At 40.2% G+C, this 25,103-nt stretch overlaps 1 pseudogene; it reads right to left on the bottom strand.

Annotated features, from left to right (window-relative positions):
• Nucleotides 1-19,328, bottom strand: part of LOC127346571 (tryptophan--tRNA ligase, cytoplasmic-like) — a 39,721-nt pseudogene extending 20,393 nt beyond the window's left edge.
• Between the last annotated feature and the right edge of the window lie 5,775 nt (nt 19,329-25,103).

The raw sequence follows: 25,103 nt of genomic DNA, 5'->3' as shown, positions 1-25,103 counted from the left end.
GCTAGGCAGTACTACCTTGGGAATCCTTTCAATTTGACTATTGTAAATTAGATTGCGGAAGGGGTTGTAGGTGCCTGGAGGAGATGTCTTTGGAGCTAGGTAGTGACATGGAACCTTTCCTCCGGTGCGAATTCTCGCGCTCTTCTTGGTGCTGAAAGGGTTCTCCACCACCTCGATGCTTGCGATGGTAGCACGCGGGTATGCACGCAAGTCTTCCTCCACTTCTTCTTCATCTTCTTCCTTGACACTCTCGTCCACCTCTTTCCACTCGGGATCTTGAATATCTTCATCCGAAAGCCCCTTGCCCTTGTTGTTGGAGACCATGGTGCTTCTAGATCAAAGACAGATCCTGGCAGAAAACAGCTCGAAACAAAACACGTCGAGAAAACGATATACGGACCTCCAAGGGTCCGGGTGATTATATAGAATAAATTTTTGTGACAAAAGGAAAGTACCAGGTCGAACCAGAGTCGGAGAGGGGCCACGAGGGACTCTCCTCGTAGGGCGGCGCGGCCAGCCTGGGGCCCGCGCCGGCCTATGGGGGCACGCCCTCGTGCGTCTCCTCCACTCCGTTTCGATCTCGTAATTTTTCATATTTTCCAAAAACAGCAAAAACATTGTTCGGAAAGTAAAACACGAACTTTTTATTACCAGTACTGTTACCTATTGAAAGTCGAACTCTGCCGGACTGTCAATTTGACCTTTGATGAAAGCTTCCGGAGTTACCACTCGAATAACATCAACATCTTCATTATAAGAATCACGTGAGATAATGCTTGAGTCTTTGTCCATTCACCACTTGTGTAGCATCGCCTTGGAGAGAACTAATTTTAATTGCTCCTGAACGATACACCTCCACAATGACATATGGTCCTTCCCATTTTGAGAGTAATTTTCCTGCAAAGAATCTGAGACGAGACCGATACAATAGGACTTTATCCCCAACATTAAATTCTCTTTTGATAATTCTTCTATCATGCCATTTCTTAACTTTCTCTTTAAAGAGTTTAGCATTTTCATAAGCTTCACTTCTCCATTCATCTAGAGAACTCAATTGTAGCAATCTCTTCTTACCGGCAAGTTTAGGATCTTTATTTAGTTCTCTTACAGCCCAATAAGCTTTGTGCTCTAGTTCTAAAGGTAAATGACAAGCTTTTCCATAAACCATTTTATACGGTGACATACCCATGGGATTTTTATAAGCAGTTCTATAAGCCCATAGTGCTTCCTTCAATTTACTAGCCCAATTCTTTCTAGATTTATTAACAGTCTTTTGCAAGATAGATTTAATCTGTCTATTTGATAATTCTACTTGCCCACTAGTTTGAGGATGATAAGCGGAAGCAATTCTATGATCAATACCATATTTAGCAAGAGTTTTTCTAAAACCACCATGAATAAAATGAGAACCTCCATCAGTCATAAGATATCTAGGAACTCCAAATCTAGGAAAAATAATATCTAAAAGCATTCTTAAAGAGGTCTCACCATCAGCACTTTTTGTGGGTATGGCTTCCACCCATTTAGTAACATAATCAACAGCAACAAGTATATGAGTGTTACCTTCTGAAGAAGGGAAAGGTCCCATGAAGTCAAATCCCCAACAATCGAACGGTTCAATAACAAGAGTATAATTCATAGGCATTTCATTGCTTCTGGAGATATTACCAACCCTTTGACATTCATCACAAGATAAAATAAACCTTCTTGCATCTTTGAATAGAGTTGGCCAATAAAAACCTGATTGTAGAACCTTTTGCGCGGTTCTATCTCCGGCGTGATGTCCTCCATAAGCACTACCATGACACTTACTCAATAACTCTTGTTGTTCGTATTCGGGAACACATCTTCGCAGAATACCATCCACTCCTTCTTTATATAAGTGTGGGTCATCCCAAAAATAATGCCTCAAGTCATAAAAGAATTTCCTCCTTTGCTGAGCTGAAAAGGTTGGAGGCAAGTACTTGGAAACAATAAAGTTAGCATAATCAGCATACCAAGGACTATCTCGCGAGCTCACCTTTATCACAGCCAATTTTTCATTTGGAAAACTATCATTAACAGGAACAGGATCATAAGCAATATTTTCCAATCTAGACAAATTATCAGCAACAGGATTATCAGCACCTTTCCTATCTATAATATGCAAATCAAATTCTTGCAATAGAAGCACCCATCTAATAAGCCTTGGCTCAGCATCTTTCTTTTGCATAAGGTATCTAATTGCAGCATGATCAGTATGAATTGTAACTTTTGAATCAACAATATAGGATCTAAACTTGTCACAAGCAAAGACTATAGCTAACAATTCTTTTTCAGTTGTAGCATAATTTCTTTGAGCAGCATCAAGAGTTTTACTAGCATAATGAATAACATTCAATTTTTTATCTACTCGCTGTCCAAGAACAGCGCCTACAGCAAAATCACTAGCATCACACATAATTTCAAAAGGTAAGTTCCAATCAGGAGGTTCAACTATAGGAGCAGTTGTCAAGGCTTTCTTTAGAGTTTCAAAAGCTTCCTTACAATCATCATCAAAAACAAAAGGTACATCTTTTTGAAGAAGATTAGTAAGAGGCTTTGAAATCTTAGAAAAGTCTTTAATAAATCTCCTATAAAACCCAGCATGACCAAGAACACTACGAATACCTTTAACATCCCTAGGATAGGGCATCTTCTCAATTGCTTCAACTTTAGCTCTATCAACTTCAATACCTCTCTCGGAAATTTATGTCCCAATACAATTCCTTCATTAACCATAAAGTGGCATTTCTCCCAATTAAGAACAAGGTTAGTTTCTTCACATCTCTGCAAAACTTTATCAAGATTTCGCAAGCAATTGTCAAAAGAATTCCCATAAACAGAAAAATCATCCATGAATACCTCTACAATATTCTCGCAAAAGCCGTGAAAAATAGCAGACATGCATCTTTGAAAAGTAGCAGGAGCATTACATAAACCAAAAGGCATACGTCTATAAGCATAAGTTCCATAGGGACAAGTGAAAGTGGTTTTCTCTTGATCCTTAGTTTTAACAGCAATTTGTGAAAACCCAGAATATCCATCAAGAAAGCAAAAATGAGTATTTTTAGACAACCTTTCTAACATTTGATCAATAAAAGGTAAAGATTAATGATCTTTCTTAGTAACCTTATTAACTTTTCGATAATCAATGCACATTCTATACCCTACAACTACTCTTTGAGGGATGAGCTCATCATTATCATTAGGTACAACAGTCATTCCTCCTTTCTTAGGAACACAATGCACAGGACTAACCCATCTACTATCAGCAATAGGATATATAATACCAGCTTCAAGAAGTTTTAATACCTCATTTCTTACCACATCCTTCATCTTAGGAATTAGACGACGCTGATGTTCAACAACAGGCTTTGCATCATCTTCCATATTAATGGCATGTTGGCAAATAGAGGGAGAAATCCCCTTCAAGTCATCAAGAGTGTAGCCAATAGCTCCTCGGTGTTTCTTCAATATTTCCAATAACCTTTCTTCCTCAAACTCTGAAAGCTTAGAACTAATAATAACAGGATACATTTTCTTATCATCAATGTGAGCATATTTAAGATTATCAGGCAATGGTTTTAAATCAAAAACATGATCTTCCTTTGGTGGTGGTGTTGTACCTAGATCTTCTACCGGCAAATCATGTTTAAGAATAGGTTGACGAAGGAAAATTTCATCAAGCTCATTTCTTTCTTCCCTAAAAACTTCACTCTCACTATTCTCCAAATGTTGCTGCAAAGGATTATTAGGAGCAAGAGCAATACATGCACACTGTTCAACTCTAAAATCACTATTAGGCAAATCAGCTTTATAAGGAGTTTTGGAAAATTTAGAGAAATTAAACTCATAAGATTCACCAGCAAATTTAGTCACAATTTTCTCTTTCTTGCAATCTATAACAGCTCCACAAGTATTTAGAAAAGGTCTACAAAAAATGATAGGACAATTCTTACTAGGAGCAGAACCAAGTACCAAAAAGTCAGCAGGATATTTAATCTTACCACATAGAACTTCCACATCTCAAACAATACCAATTGGAGAGATAGTTTCTCTATTGGCTAGCCGAATAACCACATCAATATCTTCAAGTTCACAAGAACCAATTTCATGCATGATCTCCGTGTAAAGCTCATAAGGAATAGCACTAATACTTGCACCAATATCGCATAAACCATAATAACAATGATCACCAATTCTAAAAGATAGCATAGGAACACTAGTTTTCCTAGACTTATTAGGATGTGAAACAATATTAGAAGCATCTTCACAGAAAATAATATGACCATCTTCCACATTTTCAGTCACAAGATCTTTAACTATTGCAATAGCAGGTTCAACCTTTATTTGCTCTTCAGGTCCTATAGGTTTCTTTGCACTTTTATTAACCGCACTATTTATAACAGAATACTCCTTCATTTTAGCAGGGAATGGAGTTTTTTCAATATAAGCTTCAGGAAGAACATGATCAATAGTTTCAATTACAACACATTTATTTATAGATGAATCAATTTTATCTTTATACGGTTCATGATACTTATCAAAATTCTTCCTAGGCAATTTAAAATGAGAGGCAAAAGCTTTATAAAGATTTGCAATGAATTGAGAATCAAGACCATAAGTAGCACTCATATTACGAAATTTATCAGTATCCATAAAAGTTTCAATGCATTTATAATCATAGTTTATACCTGACTCTCTATCTTTGTCGTTCTCCCATCCTTCAGTATTCTCCTGAATCTGATCAAGAAGGTCCCTTTTAAACTCTTCTTTGTTGCGTGTAAATGATCCAGAACAAGAGGTATCCAGCAAGGTCTTATCTTGAAAAGAAAGTCTTGCATAGAAATTATCAATGATAATATTACCAGGAAGCTCATGAATGGGGCATTTGAGCATTAAAGACTTCAATATCCCCCACGCTTGGGCAATACTCTCTCCATCATGAGGCCAGAAATTATATATGTGGTTCCGGTCTTTGTGAATTTCACTTGGAGGATAGAATTTAGAATAAAATAGGGGCACAATATCATTCCATTCAAGAGAATCCCCATTCTTCAGTAATTTATACCAATGCGCCGCTTTACCAGACAACGATATAGAGAATAGTTTCTTCCTAACTTCATCCATAGCAATACCTGCACACTTGAATAAACCGCATAATTCATGTAAGAACAATAAATGATCACCAGGATGGACAGTTCCATCCCCTTCATAGCGGTTATCCACAACACGTTCAATAATTTTCATAGGTATTTTGTATGGAACCTCTTTCTCACCTGGCGCCTCATCCACTACCTTTGCAGTAGTAGTAGATTTTCCAAATAAAAATTCAAGGGAGGATCTCTCCATAATGAATTATAGCAGCAGGCAGAAATAAAATCAGCACGAACAGTAAAAGTTTCCCTTACCAATTCAACTTACCAATAGCGCTTCACACCCCGGCAACGGCGCCAGAAAATAGTCTTGATGACCCACAAGTATAGGGTGTGTATCGTAGTACTTTCGATAAATAAGAGTGTCGAACCCAACGAGGAGTAGAAGGTGTTGACAAGCAGTTTCGATGTAGGATTCACTGTAAATGCTCACAGACAAGTATTCAAGGGATTTTGATATAGCAGATAAATAAAGTACGAGTAAGTAAAATGCGAGAGAAATAATTGCAGCGAGTGTCCCAATCCTTTTTAGCACAAAGGACAAGCCGGTTTGTTTACTTATAATGACCAAACGTTTTTGAGGACACACGGGAATTTAGTCTAGTGCTTTCGCTTCATATAGCTGATTAATCTTCATTGTTTTGATGAGTGTTGTGTGGGTGAACCTATGCTAATGCATCGCCCTTCCTAGGACTAATACATACTTGTGATTATACCCCTTGCAAGCATCCGCAACTACAAGAAAGTAATTAAGATAAATCTAACCACAACCTTAAACTCTGAGATCCTGCTATCCCTCCTGCATCGATATACCAACGGGGGTTTAGGTTTCTGTCACTCCGGCAACCCCGCAATTGGCAAACGAGTACAAGATGTATTCCCCTAGGCCCATAAAGGTGAAGTATCATGTAGTCGACGTTCACATGACACCACTAGAAGAATAACATCACAACTTAAATATCATAATATTGAATATTACCCAACATAATTCACTACTAACATTTAGACTTCACCCATGTCCTCAAGAACTAAACGAACTACTCACGAGACATCATATGGAACATGATCAGAGGTGATATGATGATGAATAACAATCTGAACATAAACCTTGGTTCAATAGTTTCACTCAATAGCATCAATAACAAGTAGAAATCAATACCGGGAGAGTTTCCCCTATCAAACAATCAAGATCCAACCCTAATTGTTACAGCGATGACGACGTGCAGCGGTGGAGATGGCGGTGATGATGATGGAGATGATGGTGATGATGATGGAGATGATGTCCAGCTCGATGACGGTGACGATGGCGTCGATTTCCCCCTCCGGGAGGGAATTTCCCCGGCAGATTTCAGCCTGCCAGAGAGCTCTTTTCTCTCCGGTGTTTTCCACCCCGCAGAGGCGGCTGTGACCTGATGCGTGCAGTTGACACGTCCGTTGGGAACCCCAAGAGGAAGGTGTGATGCGCACAGCGGCAAGTTTCCCTCAGTAAGAAACCAAGGTTTAATCGAAGCAGTAGCAGTCAAGAAGCACGTTGAAGGTTGATGGCGGCGGGATGTAGTGCGGCGCAACACCAGAGATTCCGGCGCTAACGTGGAACCTGCACAACACAACCAAAGTACTTTGCCCCAACGAAACAGTGAGGTTGTCAATCTCACCGGCTTGCTGTAACAAAGGATTAGATGTATAGTGTGGATGATGATTGTTTGCAGAAAACAGTAGAACAGTATTGCAGTAGATTGTATTTCAGTAAAGAGAATTGGACCGGGGTCCACAGTTCACTAGAGGTGTCTCTCCCATAAGATAAACAGCATGTTGGGTGAACAAATTACAGTTGGGCAATTGACAAATAAAGAGAGCATAACAATGCACATACATATTATGATGAGTATTGTGAGATTTAATTGGGCATTACGACAAAGTACATAGACCGCTATCCAGCATGCATCTATGCCTAAAAAGTCCACCTTCAGGTTATCATCCGAACCCCCTCCAGTATTAAGTTGCTAACAACAGACAATTGCATTAAGTATTGCGCGTAATGTAATCAGTAACTACATCCTCGAACATAGCACCAATGTTTTATCCCTAGTGGCAACAGCACATCCATAATCTTAGAGATTTCTGTCACTTCCCCAGATTCACGGAGACATGAACCCACTATCGAGCATAAATACTCCCTCTTGGAGTTACAAGCATCTACTTGGCCAGAGCATCTACTAGTAACGGAGAGCATGAAAGATCATAAACAACACATAGACATAACTTTGATAATCAACATAACATAGTATTCTCTATTCATCGGATCCCAACAAACGCAACATATAGAATTACAGATAGATGATCTTGATCATGTTAGGCAGCTCACAAGACCCGACAATTAAGCACAATGGGGAGAAGACAACCATAGTCCAGGGGTGAACTACTCACTCATCACTCCGGAGGCGACCATGGCGGCGTAGAGTCCTCCGGGAGATGATTCCCCTCTCCGGCAGGGTGCCGGAGGCGATCTCCTGAATCCCCCGAGATGGGATTGGCGGCGGCGGCGTCTCTGGAAGGTTTTCCATATCGTGGCTCTCGGTACTGGGGGTTTCGCGATGAAGGCTATTTGTAGGCGGAAGGGCAGGTCAAGGGGTGTCACGAGGGGCCCACACTATAGGTCGGCGCGGCCAGGGCTTGGGCCGCGCCGCCCTATGGTTTGGCCACCTCGTGGCCCCACTTTGTCTCCTCTTTGGTCTTCTGGAAGCTTCGTGGCAAAATAGGACCCTGGGCGTTGATTTCGTCCAATTCCGAGAATATTTCCTTACTAGGATTTCTGAAACCAAAAACAACAGAAAACAGCAACTGGCACTTCGGCATCTTGTTAATAGGTTAGTTCCAGAAAATGCAGGAATATGACATAAAGTGTGCATAAAACATGTAGATATCATCAATAATGTGGCATGGAACATAAGAAATTATCGATACGTCGGAGACGTATCAGCATCCCCAAGCTTAGTTCAGCTCGTCCCAAGCAGGTAAAACGATAACAAAGATAATTTCTGGAGAGACATGCCATCATAACCTTGATCATACTATTTGTAAAGCATATGTAGTGAATGCAGCGATCAAAACAATGTATATGACATGAGTAAACAAGTGAATCATATAGCAAAGACTTTTCATGAATAGCACTTCAAGACAAGCATCAATAAGTCTTGCATAAGAGTTAACTCATAAAGCAATAATTCATAGTAAAGGCATTGAAGCAACACAAAGGAAGATTAAGTTTCAGCGGTTGCTTTCAACTTGTAACATGTATATCTCATGGATATTGTCAACATAGAGTAATATAACAAGTGCAATATGCAAATATGTAGGAATCAATGCACAGTTCACACAAGTGTTTGCTTCTTGAGGTGGAGAGAAATAGGTGAACTGACTCAACAATAAAAGTAAAAGAATGGTCCTTCAAAGAGGAAAAGCATCGATTGCTATATTTGTGCTAGAGCTTTGATTTTGAAAACATGAAACAATTTTGTCAACGGTAGTAATAAAGCATATGTATCATGTAAATTATATCTTACAAGTTGCAAGCCTCATGCATAGTATACTAATAGTGCCCGCACCTTGTCCTAATTAGCTTGGACTACCGGATCATCGCAATACACATGTTTTAACCAAGTGTCACAATGGGGTACCTCCATGCCGCCTGTACAAAGGTCTAAGGAGAAAGCTCGCATTTTGGATTTCTCGCTATTGATTATTCTCAACTTAGACATCCATACCGGGACAACATGGACAACAGATAATGGACTCCTCTTTAATGCATAAGCATGTGGCAAAAATTATTATTCTCATATGAGATTGAGGATATATGTCCAAAACTGAAACTTCCACCATGAATCATGGCTTTAGTTAGCGGCCCAATGTTCTTCTCTAACAATATGCATGCTTAACCATAGGGTGGTAGATCTCTCTTACTTCAGACAAGACGGACATGCATAGCAACTCACATGATATTCAACAAAGAATAGTTGATGGCGTCTCCAGAAACATGGTTATCGCACAACAAGCAACTTAATAAGAGATAAAGTGCATAAGTACATATTCAATACCACAATAGTTTTTAAGCTATTTGTCCCATGAGCTATATATTGCAAAGGCGAATGATGGAATTTAAAGGTAGCACTCAAGCAATTTACTTTGGAATGGTGGAGAAATACCATGTAGTAGGTAGGTATGGTGGACACAAATGGCATAGTGGTTGGCTCAAGTATTTTGGATGCATGAGAGGTATTCCCTCTCGATACAAGGCTTAGGCTTAGCAAGGCTTATTTGAAACAAACACAAGGATGAGCCGGTGCAGCAAAACTCACATAAAAGACATATTGTAAACATTATAAGACTCTACACCGTCTTCCTTGTTGTTCAAACTCAATACTAGAAATTATCTAGACCTTAGAGAAACCAAATATGCAAACCAAATTTTAGCATGCTCTATGTATTTCTTCATTAATGGGTGCAAAGTATATGATGCAAGAGCTTAAACATGAGCACAACAATTGCCAAGTATCACATTATCCAAGACATTATAGCAAATTACTACATGTATCATTTTCCAATTCCAACCATATAACAATTTAACGAAGAAGAAACTTCGCCATGAATACTATGAGTAGAGCCTAAGGACATACTTGTCCATATGCTACAGCGGAGCGTGTCTCTCTCCCACAAAGTTAATGCTAGGATCCATTTTATTCAAACAAAACAAAAACAAAAACAAACCGACGCTCCAAGCAAAGCACATAAGATGTGATGGAATAAAAATATAGTTTCAGGGGAGGAACCTGATAATGTTGTCGATGAAGAAGGGGATGCCTTGGGAAGCCCAAGTTTAGACGCTTGAGTCTTCTTAGAATATGCAGGGGTGAACCACCGGGGCATCCCCAAGCTTAGAGCTTTCACTCTCCTTGATCATGTTGTATCATCTCCTCTCTTGATCCTTGAAAACTTCCTCCACACCAAACTTAGAACAACTCATTAGAGGGTTAGTGGACAATAAAAATTAACATGTTCAGAGGTGACACAATCATTCTTAACACTTCTGGACATTGCATAAAGCTACTGGACATTAATGGATCAAAGAAATTCATCCAACATAGCAAAAGAGGCAATGCGAAATAAAAGGCAGAATCTGTCAAAACAGAACAGTTCGTATTGACAAATTTTATCGAGGCACCAGACATGCTCAAATGAAAATGCTCAAATTGAATGAAAGTTGCGTACATATCTGAGGATCACGCACGTAAATTGGCATAATTTTCTGAGTTACCTACAGAGAAAACAGCCCAGATTCGTGACAGCAAAGAAATCTGTTTCTGCGCAGTAATCCAAATCTAGTATGAACTTTTCTATCAACGACTTTACTTGGCACAACAAAACACTAAACTAAGATAAGGAGAGGTTGCTACAGTAGTAAACAACTTCCAAGACACAAAATAAAAACAAAGTACTGTAGTAAAAACCATGGGTTGTCTCCCATAAGCGCTTTTCTTTAACGCCTTTCAGCTAGGCGCAGAAAGTGTGTATCAAGTATTATCAAGAGACGAAGTGTCAGCATCATAATTTGTTCTAATAATAGAATCAAAAGGTAACTTCATTCTCTTTCTAGGGAAGTGTTCCATACCTTTCTTGAGAGGAAATTGATATTTAATATTACCTTCCTTCATATCAATGATAGCACCAACGGTTCGAAGAAAAGGTCTTCCCAATATAATGGGGCAAGATGCATTGCATTCAATATCCAAGACAACAAAATCAACGGGGACAAGGTTATTGTTAACCATAATATGAACATTATCAACTCTCCCCAAAGGTTTCTTTTTAGCATTATCAGCGAGATTAACATCCAGATAACATTTTTTCAATGGTGGCAAGTCAAGCATATCATAGACTTTCTTAGGCATAACAGAAATACTTGCACCAAGATCACATAAAGCATTACAATCAAAATCATTGACCCTCATTTTAATGATGGGTTCCCAACCATCCTCTAGCTTTCTAGGAATAGAAGTTTCAAGTTTTAGTTTCTCTTCCCGAGCTTTTATGAGAGCATTTGTAATATGTTTTGTGAAAGCCAAGTTTACAGCGCTAGCATTGGGACTCTTAGCAAGTTTTTGTAAGAACTTTATAACTTCAGAGATGTGGCAATCATCAAAATCTAAATCATTATGAGCTACAGCAATGGGATCATCATCCCCAAGGTTGGAAAAAATTTCAGCAGTTTTATCACAAGCAATTTCAGCAGTTTTAGCAATTTCAGGCAATTTTGTACGCTTTGCACTAGGAGTAGAAACATTGCCAACACCAATTATTTTACCATTAATAGTAGGAGGTGCAGCAACATGTGAAGAATCAACATTACTTGTGGTGGTAATAGTCCAAACTTTAGCTACATTTTTCTCTTTAGCTAGTTTTTCATTTTCTTCTCTATCCCACCTAGCACGCAATTCAGCCATTAATCTTATATTCTCATTAATTCTAACTTGGATGGCATTTGCTGTAGTAACAATTTTATTTTCAATATCCTCAGGTTTAGCAGCCATTTTATTAATTAAAGAAGATTGTGACGCAGACATGTATGAGATTCGGTTTTCAGCATTTGCAAGTTTAGTTTGCAACCCAGAAATCTCCATATTCAGATTTTCAAGTTGATTTCCTATATTATTCAACAAGGTAGATTGTTCATTCATAGTTTTAGTAAACAATTTATTTTGCTCATATTGTGATTGCATAAAGCTCTTGGTAGATCTTTCAATTTCTAACATCTTTTCCTCATTAGGTGAAACATATCTACCATAAGAGTTACCATTAGCAGGATATGGCCTAGAATTTTGAGCAACCAATGAGGCTAACGGAATATTATTAGGATCAACATTAGTCCTATCATTCACAAGCATAGACATAATAGCATCAATCTTATCACTCAAGGAAGAGGTTTCTTTGACATAATTTACCTTCTTACCTTGTGGAGCTCTTTCCGTGTGCCATTCAGAGTAGTTGATCATCATATTATCAAGAAGCTTTGTTGCTTCACCAAGAGTGATGGACATAAAGGTACCTCCAGCAGCTGAATCCAATAGGTTCCGCGAAGAAAAATTCAGTCCTGCATAAAAGGTTTGGATGATCATCCAAGTAGTCAGTCCATGGGTTGGGCAATTTTTAACCAAAGATTTCATTCTTTCCCATGCTTGTGCAACATGCTCAGTATCTAATTGTTTAAAATTCATTATGCTACTCCTCAAAGATATAATTTTAGCAGGGGGATAATATCTACCAATAAAAGCATCCTTGCATTTAGTCCATGAATCAATACTATTCTTAGGCAGAGATAGCAACCAATCTTTAGCTCTTCCTCTTAATGAGAAAGGGAACAATTTTAATTTTATAATGTCACCATCTACATCTTTATATTTTTGCATTTCACACAATTCAACAAAATTATTGAGATGGGCAGCAGCATCATCAGAACTAACACCAGAAAATTGCTCTCGCATAACAAGATTCAGTAAAGCAGGTTTAATTTCAAAGAATTCTGCTGTAGTAGCAGGTGGAGCAATAGGTGTGCATAAGAAATCATTATTATTTGTGGTTGTGAAGTCACACAACTTAGTATTTTCAGGGGTGGCCATTTTAGCAGTAGTAAATAAAGCAAACTAGATAAAGTAAATGCAAGTAACTATTTTTTTTTTTTTGGTTTTTGATATAGCAAACAAGATAGCAAATAAAGTAAAACTAGCAACTAATTTTTTTGTATTTTGGTTTAGTGCAGCAAACAAAGTAGTAAATAAAACTAAGCAAGACAAAAACAAAGTAAAGAGATTGGGAAGTGGAGACTCCCCTTGCAGCGTGTCTTGATCTCCCCGGCAACGGCGCCAGAAATTTGCTTGATGCGTGCAGTTGACACATCCGTTGGGAACCCCAAGAGGAAGGTGTGATGCGCACAGCGGCAAGTTTCCCTCAGTAAGAAACCAAGGTTTAATCGAACCAGTAGGAGTCAAGAAGCACGTTGAAGGTTGATGGCGGCGGGATGTAGTGCGGCGCAACACCAGAGATTCCGGCGCCAACGTGGAACCTGCACAACACAACCAAAGTACTTTGCCCCAACGAAACAGTGAGGTTGTCAATCTCACCGGCTTGCTATAACAAAGGATTAGATGTATAGTGTGGATGATGATTGTTTGCAGAAAACAGTAGAACAGTATTGCAGTAGATTGTATTTCAGTAAAGAGAATTGGACCGGGGTCCACAGTTCACTAGAGGTGTCTCTCCCATAAGATAAACAGCATGTTGGGTGAAAAAATTACAGTTGGGCAATTGACAAATAAAGAGGGCATAACAATGCACATACATATTATGATGAGTATTGTGAGATTTAATTGGGCATTACGACAAAGTACATAGACCGCTATCCAGCATGCATCTATGCCTAAAAAGTCCACCTTCAGGTTATCATCCGAACCCCCTCTAGTATTAAGTTGCTAACAACAGACAATTGCATTAAGTATTGCGCGTAATGTAATCATTAACTACATCCTCGAACATAGCACCAATGTTTTATCCCTAGTGGCAACAGCACATCCATAATCTTAGAGATTTCTGTCACTTCCCCAGATTCACGGAGACATGAACCCACTATCGAGCATAAATACTCCCTCTTGGAGTTACAAGCATCTACTTGGCCAGAGCATCTACTAGTAATGGAGAGCATGCAAGATCATAAACAACACATAGACATAACTTTGATAATCAACATAACATAGTATTCTCTATTCATCAGATCCCAACAAACGCAACATATAGAATTACAGATAGATGATCTTGATCATGTTAGGCAGCTCACAAGACCCGACAATTAAGCACAATGGGGAGAAGACAACCATCTAGCTACTGCTATGGACCCATAGTCCAGGGGTGAACTACTCACTCATCACTCCGGAGGCGACCATGGCGGCGTAGAGTCCTCCGGGAGATGATTCCCCTCTCCAGCAGGGTGCCGGAGGCGATCTCCTGAATCCCCCGAGATGGGATTGGCGGCGGCGGCGTCTCTGGAAGGTTTTCCGTATCGTGGCTCTCGGTACTGGGGGTTTCGCGACGAAGGCTATTTGTAGGCGGAAGGGCAGGTCAAGGGGTGTCACGAGGGGCCCACACTACAGGTCGGCGCGGCCAGGGCTTGGGCCGCGCCGCCCTATGGTTTGGCCACCTCGTGGCCCCATTTTGTCTCCTCTTCGGTCTTCTGGAAGCTTCGTGGCAAAATAGGACCCTGGGCGTTGATTTCGTCCAATTCCGAGAATATTTCCTTACTAGGATTTCTGAAACCAAAAACAGCAGAAAACAAAGAATCGGCACTTCGGCATCTTGTTAATAGGTTAGTTCCAGAAAATGCAGGAATATGACATAAAGTGTGCATAAAACATGTAGATATCATCAATAATGTGGCATGGAACATAAGAAATTATCGATACGTCGGAGACGTATCATGACCCTTCGCGACTATCCCCTGGAGCTTAGGTTTTCGGGACGAAGAAGTACGCGAAGGAGAGGAGGCCAGACGGGGCTGTGGGCCCCCTCCCCACATGGCGGCGTGGCCAGGCCTAGGCCCGCGCCGGCCTATGGGGGGGCCCATGGCGGCCCTCCTCGGCTCCTCCTTTTGGCTATCTTCGTCTTCTAGAAAAATAGGATTTTCAGTATAATTTCCTTCAATTGTTGATCTTCCGAAATATTGCATTCTGACGGTGCTTTTTCCAGCGGAATCCTGACTCCGGTGCGCGATTCTCCAACAATCATGAAACATGCAAAATAGATGAAATAACATAAGTATCACCTCTAAATATGAAATATATCAATGAATAACAGTAAATTATGATATAAAATAGTGATGCAAAATGGACGTATCAGGGCACAAGATCTCAGGAAGAGGCATAGAGGTTGATAAATCAAAGGAGGAAGCTATAGTGAAAATACCACCCCACAAGACATCAAAGGTATAAGAAGTTTCATTAGAAATTTTTCTAAGATAGCAAGACCCCTAACAAACCTCTTACAATAGGATGCTCGGTTTAAGTTTGATGAAAAATGTCTTACTGCTTTCAACATTCTTAAGCAAGCTCTACTTAAAGCTCCTATAATACAACCGCCAAACTGGAAGAAACATTTTGATTTACTTTGTGAAGTAAGCCATGAATTTGGAACCACTTTGTGCCAACAAGATGGTGATGAATTTAATATCATCCATCATGCTAGCCGGACTCTAAATTATGCAAAAATAAATTATCCCTTAGTAGAAAAAGAGTTCTTTGCAGTTGTCTTCGCTTGTGAAAAGTTTAGATCATATATCACTGACTCAAAAGTTAGAGTCTACACTGATCGTATGAGTTTGAAAGAAATTTTTGAAAGAACTGATGTCAAGCCTAGGATGATCCGGTGGATTTTGCTTTTGCAACAATTTGTTTTGCAGATTATGCAGAGAAGTGAAGAACAACTCGAAGAATGAGGAACCATTGGCAAAGAAGCATTACCATGCAACATGTCTACAGTCTTTGTTCCTACAGGTATACTTTGTTATTGTGAAGACGAAGTTCCTCCTATTCTTTGTGATGGTGCAAGCAAGCATTTGCTACCCACCATCTACGGAAGAAGGAGAGGAACAATAAGATGATCCAGGAGATTCGGTACCCTTTACTCCTAACTACTTTAAGAGAGTTTTCTTTGATTTTTTCTAGGTTTGAAGTTTCTAGTTTTTCAGTTTTCTGAGCCGATTGGAGTTTTCGCTACCCCGCCCGTACCAGTGGTTGCTAAACTCACTGGAAACTCCTAATGAATTTTGTTTCCGACCTTGTCCGTCGTACGGGCAGCCGGTACGGTCATATGTGTCCGTACGGACGGTCGCTAAAGTTACAGTAGGTTTTCTCTTTCGATTTTACTTTGTTCGCGAGATGATAAAAAATATATAATAAATTTCCAATTTTTCGTATGTCGGTACGTAACTCGGTACGGGCAGACGGTATGGTGCAAAACCGCCCGTACCAATGACCTGAACCGACTTTGTATGTTGCAGATTTTGGCAGGACGTCAAGTACGGATGGACGGTACGGTCTGCGTCCGTACCACAAACCATCGTGTTTGCCAGAATTTCCTTTTTGAAGTTTATCTCTTTCCAATTTGTTGAGATTCTTCTTCCTTGCGACTATAAACTCTAAACCCACGAGATTTATTTCTGTTTCACCTCTAATAAGGCCTCCCAAAGCCTCTCCTTCTCCATCCTTGCATATCTCCACCACATTATGCGCTACGTAGCTCCTGGAAAAGGGAAACCTCTCGTCTCATGCCTCCGTCATGGGACAACTCCGAGACCTCGTCCCAAGAAGACGACATACGTGAAGGCTGAGGTTTCATTCCAAAGATGCGTGAAGTATACTATGACACGGATGATGAAAACAATCCGCAATTCATGGCTCCAACGTCATGTGGATGGACACATCCATACCTAGCTATGGTGACTCCAGAAGATGAAGGAGAAGCCAAGAAGCTGCACGGGAAGGGGCGCCTAGAATCCCTCAAGCTCATCTCGACTCACTATGCGTCGCCAAAACATAAGCATAATAATGTTGATGCAAGAACTTACGAGAAGACTACCGCCCATACTTCCACAACCAAGAAGATGACGCTGAACGCTCGCATGAGCATGAAGCCCCTAGATGAATGGGGGTTCATGCTTAACGATGAACCTGCCTCGCCAGTCAAGACGCCTGTGAGGACCAATCTACGCCTTAGCCTGTTGGAGAAGCGTCAAAACAATGAGCTTCTCCATCGGGATATTGTGCGCCGGCGTCGCCTGGACTTCGCTGAGAAGAAGGAACTCAATAAAGTGGTGAAAGCAAGTAATGAAGCAGTGAATTCGACGTGCTATGTACGTTGTCCGGCCCGATGAGCAGAGGCAATAAATAACACGCAGCTCCATAAGCTAAGGTAAGACTACCTACAATGGAAGTATCATAAGTAGCATCATGCATCTCATGCATGAAAAAACCTGATGTGGCAGTGCAATTAAAGATGAGAGAGAGGATTATAGTTTCATAGGTAGATACCGTATCATAGGACGTGGTACTAGAAAATTTAATGTCAAATACATCTTGTACATAGATTTGGATTGAGATTCTACAAATCAGTTAATATAAAAAGACTATGATACTAATACATGATACCATGCATTGTAGTTATAGTAACATATAGTAGTATCATACGCATTATATTTCTATATGATACTATGCATTGTGACTAGTCTAAGCTAAGATAAGCACTACTCCCCCAAAGACAACCGCTCCAAAGACACAGACGATGAGACGAAGCTACCGTAATCGATATCGAGAAAATCCAAACGAAAGGCGGCCGCTGCGGGGCCGGGTTGAGACTGGAGAAAGACACGCGCGAGGTGTGGAATAGAGGGAATGAGCTTGGGGCCGTCTCCTCGTGCAGTGCCTCTGTACGTCCTGTCAGTCGGTGTGGCGTGGGCGGGCATGTGTCCCTACTCGGCGTCGCCAAAGCATGAGTGACAAGAAGAGCGAACATAGCATGCAGGTACAAATTGTAGGTTCATGTATTCATCTATATACTATTTTTCATTATTTTTTCTTGTCTTTGTAGGTTCTTCTTCTCTCCTTTTTTTCGATAAAGAGAATATATTAATATCAACATATACTAATTATACCTAGTCTTGTAACAACGCACCACCCTAATGGTACTATGGATGCACACAGCCGAAAAATAGAAAAGAATAAGAAACAAAAGTCCCGCTACAGTATCTCGAGCCTAACAACATCAATACATCCACCACCAAGACAACACCTGAAATACAGACTCTCCAAAAATGACGCCTTCAAGAAGGGAACAATGCTCTAACACTGTCATCGCCCGATCAAAGATCTTAGGTTTTCAGCCTGAAGATAGTCCCCGCTCTCAAAACAATGCCTCCAACAAGGTCATTGCCAAGCACACCAGTTAAGGTCAGAACTTGAGTTTTCACCCTGAAAGGTAAGACTCTGAACTTCACCTGTGTTGTCGCCCCCACTTTCATACTACTGTTGTGAAGCCCGGAACACCAAGCAAGTCCCTCAACAGCGCGGAGACTTGAACCTCCCTTAGCTAGTCCTCCCATCCGACCTTACTATGATTGATGAGCAAATTGGCAAAGCTTCACTATTTAGGTACAAAATATGTGTCTTCGTTATGATGCGATTATGCCACCACGTTTTATTTGTGGTTTTCTTATTGTCATTTCGGTAAACAATGAAGTTCTTTCACATCAAAACACCATTTATGCATTTTTATCGTTCTTTGGCTAATATAATACTTCATTGGGAGGGGGTTAGAAGATAATGCTTTTTCATAGTTTCAGGGCATTAGAGAATTACCCCTGGTCTTTCCCACATCCTGGATCACGCACACCTGATAGTATGTGATCATCACTGATGATCCATCCTCCTCCGGGAGCAGATCCCGCCGTCCAAATCTGAGGTCAAATAATTAAGTTATTGTACTAGGCGTGGTGGATTTTATGAGGAAGAGTGACATAAATTCTCGACAAGTGTCAGGTGCACGGTTGGCTAACTGGTGTCAAAAGCCTGAGGATCTTACTGATGACATACGTCGATATCCATCGTCGGCCGGTCGTCCTGAGGTTGACGAGAGTGTAGTGGAATGTACAGTACGTATTTCTAATCTAGGCAGGAACACTACTCTGCACTGTGCTCTCTTAGAATTGTTCTACCGTGCTGTGACAACCTATGCATCCAGTAGTGGAGTCAGCGGCTTGCTTCATGTCCTGCTCGTAATCAGTGACTAACTGTGGTTCGTTGAGTTAGCATACGTGTGGCATGGTACGATCGAGCATTTTCTGCTCCACCTGGAACAGCTGAGCGAACATGTAGCATTTGGCGCCACCTCCTCGTTCTTGTTGGGTCTCAGGCTTTCGGCATCGGAGGGGGCCGGCCGGGGCAGCTCGAATGCTCGATCATGGCATCGGGAGTAGGAATTGAGCAGCGATCGATCGAGCCAGAAATCATCCATCAGACCATTCTCGCCCGCCACCGCCGTGACGCCAACGGGGATCACCATGGCACAGATATGCGTTGATACGATGAGCCGAGGCGTAGCATCACGCAGCACGCAGCTCCATAAGCACTGCCGCCGCACACCTATGACGAAGCAACGATCGGTGCTGCTTTCGCTGTGAATCGATCGAAGGAAGACGAAAGGGAAGCGGCAGTGGTCTCGGCAAGGTGGGAGCACGCCATTATTATTTTTTGTCTCATAACAAAAAGTAAATAGGAAAAGAGAGAATTCTTTATTAATATTATGGCTGTTATCTGTGTGTCCCAAAACATCAAACCTCCCACGGTAATGATCAGTTGATGCATCCTCCAATATAATATCCTATATCATGCATGTCCATGGATCACCCAACTTTTGGAACCGCGATCACCTTGGCGTTTCCACAGTCGCCGTTTGCGTTGCCATCCACGTAGATCCTAACACGATTACAGCAGTAATCATCAGTGACAATGGCATCTCGGGGCACACAAAAAACAGTGGTGTCGGCTCTCTCTTTCTCAATCACATCTTTTGCTTCCTTGCCCTTCCTGCCCAGTAACTCTGGCCACATCAACTTGCCATCTGTTTTAGGAGTAAATGTAAAATCAGCATGAGAAAACTCGTGCATACATATTAACAGTTAAATAATAGTATACCTTAGCATCTGAAATATAACAACAATACAGTCATGCATATAATACAAAATTACTAGCAGTGAACAAGCATTAACCGGACGTTGAAGCTAGTAAGCATGAACACGAGAACTTACAGCATTGGCCACCAAGGGAGCTGCAAGCCCAACCTGACATGGTTCCTAGCTAGACTTTCTTGTGTTTTCTGAAGACGAGGGTCGGGCTAAATCTTGTATTTATATGCCAAAGTAATAATGTGACTTGTTAATGCAATACGAGTATTGGTGTCTCATTCATCGGAATACAACTACTAGACAATATGTATTGGCCATACCTTGAACCAAATCAACAGAGTAAATGTAAAGATTATGGGTATAATTACATTAAATTTATTACGAGGGATTGAGATAGCTAAGAATAGATAAGTGGAGGATGATTTTTATCTACATCATAAAATAAAAATTAGTTGCCACTGTTTTCAAAAATCAAAAAGTTTGCCTGTTTTAGGCAAGTTAATATATCCTTCGTAATCAGCCATTATGATCATACAATCGAAATTAGTTGCCATTATATTCACAAATCTAAAAATTAATGTATTTTAATCTTTGGAAATTATGGTCGTTGGGACTATAAATAGGAACAATAAATGATGCCAAAAATAATTTATTAATTCAACTCAATTATGATCATTATAAACAAAATATTCCCATTTATTATATTGATTTCAGTCGGCATATTGCATATACCTTTTCCGGCGTATATATTTATTCTCTTTTTTAGGAAATTCATATATTTATTCTCTTCATTTGAATCAACATTTTTCTTACTGCTTCATTTGGTGGCTCAGAATAAATCTTACGCGACGTCCATAGGATGCAAGTGCACAATATCGGGCAATGAGGACGATGGCAAGAATGAGAATTTGTCAGTTGTTGGGATCATCAATGACAACAATGAGTGCAAACTTGGTGGGCTTAGCGATGTCGACAAGTGCACAACCACACTGAAATTGATCGATCACCCATGTGTGATTACGCGGCGTCCATAGGATGCAAGTGCACAATGTCGGGCAATGAGGACGATGGCAAGAATGAGAATTTGTCAGTTGCTGGGATCATCAACGACAACAATGAGTGCAAACTTGGTGGGCTTAGCGATGTCGACAAGTGCACAACCACACTGAAAGTGATCGATCCCCCATGTGTGATTTTGGTAATTGATGACAATTTATATGTACCAATGTTTGGCTTGAGTTATAAATGTAGGTTTTGTCTATAGGCAATGATTGAACCATATGTTAGCGTCAAGGTTGCAATAAGAAGAAAATAAAGAAGATCAAGTGACAAGTATGTCTTGAAGAACAAGATGGAGTGATAACTCATGTCACCTTCAAGACATCAACATAATCAAGAAACAAAAAAATGTTGTGCAAGTTCAACATGCGCCATCTCGAAGAGATCATATATGCTTGAATCTTGAAATCCATATATTGATCATGGATATGCGAAGATATTTGGAAAATAAGGCTCTCCTATAGCAGAGTATGGCCGAGAAATCAGCAAGATATTACCAAGCAAGCACAATCAAGAAAGGTGTTCCATCTTGGTGCGGTAAAGATCATCATCATATAGCTCAGGTGGAATGCGCAAGGTTAAGGTTTATTCTTGATAGGCTTTCTCTTTTACCGGTCTATTGTTGTTGTTGGAAGGCTGGGTTTTAGAATCGGTAGCCATACTATCAAGAGAGATCTTGAATAAGTAACTTGATATATCAATCATTGGGAGAGAGCTCAAACCCTTTCATGATTGGATCATATTTGTTGGTTGTTGTTTAGAGCTTGTGGTTATTCTCATGACAAGCTCTAGTTCATCGAAAACAGATTTTGAGTTTTTGATATTGGAGTTTTTACTAGTTCTTCGTATTGAGAGGTTTCACCTCTAAATTCGTGGAAACATCTACCCAACATGATCCTAATATTTTCCAGCAAATTGGTTTCACCCAATTCGGATTTTTCTAATTCAAGTTATTGTGTTTCTGGTTTGCCCTTTATTTTTTTGAATAAAGGGGAGCAAGCTTGTGGCAAGCCAACATTACATCCTTGGTTGGGTCGGTAATACCGCGCAGCTGCCGGGCCGGTGCCGGTCTTTGCCTTGCCTGCTCCTAGAAGCCCTCGGTGCCCCGCATGACCAGGACCGATGTTACGCTTGTGCCAAGCTGGTAGTGTCTGGCCAACTCATTGCCTCTCGTGGCTGTTAGCTGTCGCGCCCCGCGGGTGGTACTTTCGCCTCCCTATGGCGGTACTAATGGCCCATGCTTGGCCAGCCCAAGGGGCATAAAACCGAACATGTATCAAAAGCTTTCTTCTTCATGTCGCTCTCTCTCTCTCTCTCTTTGGCTCTCCTCTCCCCTCTTTGGCTCTCGGCCATTGTTAAGATTTTTGAGCTTGCTATCTCTCTGCTTCTAAAATGATTCTTACATATATTTGAGAAAAGATAGAGGAGATCTAGATCACATTTTAACCAATCAAAATCCCCTCTTTATGAGGGAATCCTTTGGATCTAGATATTGGAAAATTTTGGTGTTATCCTCTTTGTTATTACTCTCTTATTGCTCCAATAGGTTTTGTAGCTTTGTTGAAATTTGAGAGTGGATGATTTGAGCATATCTTATGTTCTTGCTATTACATTTGGTGCATAGGTTTGAGTTCTCCGTGTTGATACGTGGAGATAAAAGTTCGTGAGTCAATTTCTTTGGGTGCTTGTACTCAGAGCTTGTTCTTCTTGGGTCTTTGCCCCCTATATGACTTTGTGGCTTAGTGGTGTTCATGGAGCCTCAGATTAAGTTGTGGATATTCCTGAACCATGACGCATTTGGGGATATATCTTGGGAACCTCGAATTAATTCGTGGAGATTTCCCTAGGCTTGTGGATCGAGAACTTTCCTTTTGGTGGGAAGGCTCGAGGAGAATACAGTGAGACCCTCGTGGCGTTTGGGGGTTCTTTGGCCTCCACACGCTCCAATGGAGAGTAGCACTCGCAAGAATGTGAACTATGGGATATATCGTCGTCTCTGCGTGCCTTGGTTATTGTGATACCCGAGGTCTTAATTTACTTGTGCATTTTACTTTGTGATAGCTTTCGTGCTTGAAGTTATATATCTTGCTATCACATAGTTGTCTTCTTTCTTAGCATAAGTTTTTGGTGCACATAGGTGAACTCTAGTTATATAGGTTTTTTGTTTGATAAATTAAACACTAGTTTTATTTCGCTATTGTTCAAGCCATTATCGTAAAAAATTTAAACCCCGTATTTGATGGGATTCTCAGCATAGAAAATAAAAAATATTGCCTCTAGGGCATATTTACAACACTATTCACCCTCCTCTAGGCCACATCCATATCCTTTCACACACCTACCAGTGCTAGTTCGCCTAGCTCGATGATGTCCATAGGAAATATGTGCACAATCGCATCTACCAGGGCCAGTCGTCTTACTCGGTGACATCCAAGGGAAACATGTGCGGAACCACACCTATGATGGCTCTATAGCCTCGCTCAATGACATCCGAGATCAATGTGTGTGCAAACAGTTTCTAGACTAAAATCCAAAATGTAGGCATAACCATCTGCTACACTAAATCCATAGATCTTCTTGTAGAAATATGTGTGCCATAAACATGAAACAAAAATGACACATACACATATATACTATATTACCTTGGGATTCTACACATAATAAGTTTTTAGAATCCTATATAAATTAATAGGCTTGTACATCCATCAAAATAACATGCTTTCCTAGATGTCGGTTCCATTCTTAAGTTCACTACCTATTGTACCAAAAAAGTATATTTGTGTACTTTTAAAATTTAAATACTATTGCAACAAGATCACCGATTAAACTTTCAACATCTAAAGAAGTGGTCATGGGATGAACTTAAAGAAAGGAGTATATATAGTATCTGTTGGAAGTGAGTTGTTGTAAGGGTACATTGCCCTAAGTGTGTTTTTGGTAATTAATGACAACCATTTATGGACTAATGTTTTCATTGTGTTTATATGAAGGAATGTTCCATAAGTATTTCTTGAAGTCCATATGTTGGATTCAAGTGTGGATGACATGAATATAATGTTATACCTTTGGTATTGGCATCAAGACCATCGATTTGTAGAGAAGAATATGATACGATCAAGAAGAATAAATGAATATGGAGTTCTTGTGTGGAACTCAAGTTAGCCATGCTCTAGCTTATGTGTTAAGCAATGAATGATCAAGATATTATGATAGAGCATGAAGAGATAGAAGGTTGACCAAGACTAAGAGTGAATATTGTATTCATGTTGGTCAACACATGAAGCATAAATATAGTACTACTTTGGATCATGTGATCTAGCTTGTAGGCGGTAAGCCTTGTCAATTATGCTTCATGAGCTAACCCACTGTATATGTGCATTTGTGTTATCTATGTGGGTTAGGTATCTTTCCATGGGCATGTATCAAGACTATGATCTCATATAGCCCATGAGAGGATGGCATCAAGCTTGGATGTCATCAAGGTTGTCAAGGGCAAGTTCAAGATGAGCATATCGAAGATATCATGCTTGAATCTTGCCATCCATTTGGTGATAATGGACTTGTAAAGATGTGCTTCAAATGAAGCTTTCCCATAGTGGTGTATGGGGGAGCAATCATGAGTCTTCACGAAGCAACAATGATCAAGTGGGCATTCCGCCTTGAATGAAGCATGAAGCATCATCATCAAGATCAAGCGGGATGCGCAAGACAAATGTATGGCCATGCTAGATTTTCCTTTTACCGGTCTCAAAGAGGTTGTTGGGAGACCGTATTATAGAATAGATAGTCGTACTATCAAGAGGGGCTTTCGGTTGTGTAACTTGATTGTATCATCTTAGGGAGCTCAATCCTATGCATACTTTGCATCCCTATATTCTTGTTGCTTCTTGGTTTTTCTTTATTTGAGGTTCTTGAGCTTTTTTCTAGTTTTACAACAAAGTACAAGTTCATCTAAAATGGAATTCGTATGCATCTTCTATTGCGTTTTCATGTTTGGAGTGTTTACCGGTTTGATTTTTATAGATAGGTCGAACCTTTCATATTGTTGTTTTTTTCTCAATGGTTGGACTATGATTTTTCTATGCGTAATATTT

This window comes from Lolium perenne, chromosome 4 (genome assembly GCF_019359855.2).
Source record: "Lolium perenne isolate Kyuss_39 chromosome 4, Kyuss_2.0, whole genome shotgun sequence".
In the NCBI taxonomy this organism is placed as follows: domain Eukaryota; kingdom Viridiplantae; phylum Streptophyta; class Magnoliopsida; order Poales; family Poaceae; genus Lolium; species Lolium perenne.
This window is presented reverse-complemented; position numbering and strand designations above follow the sequence as displayed.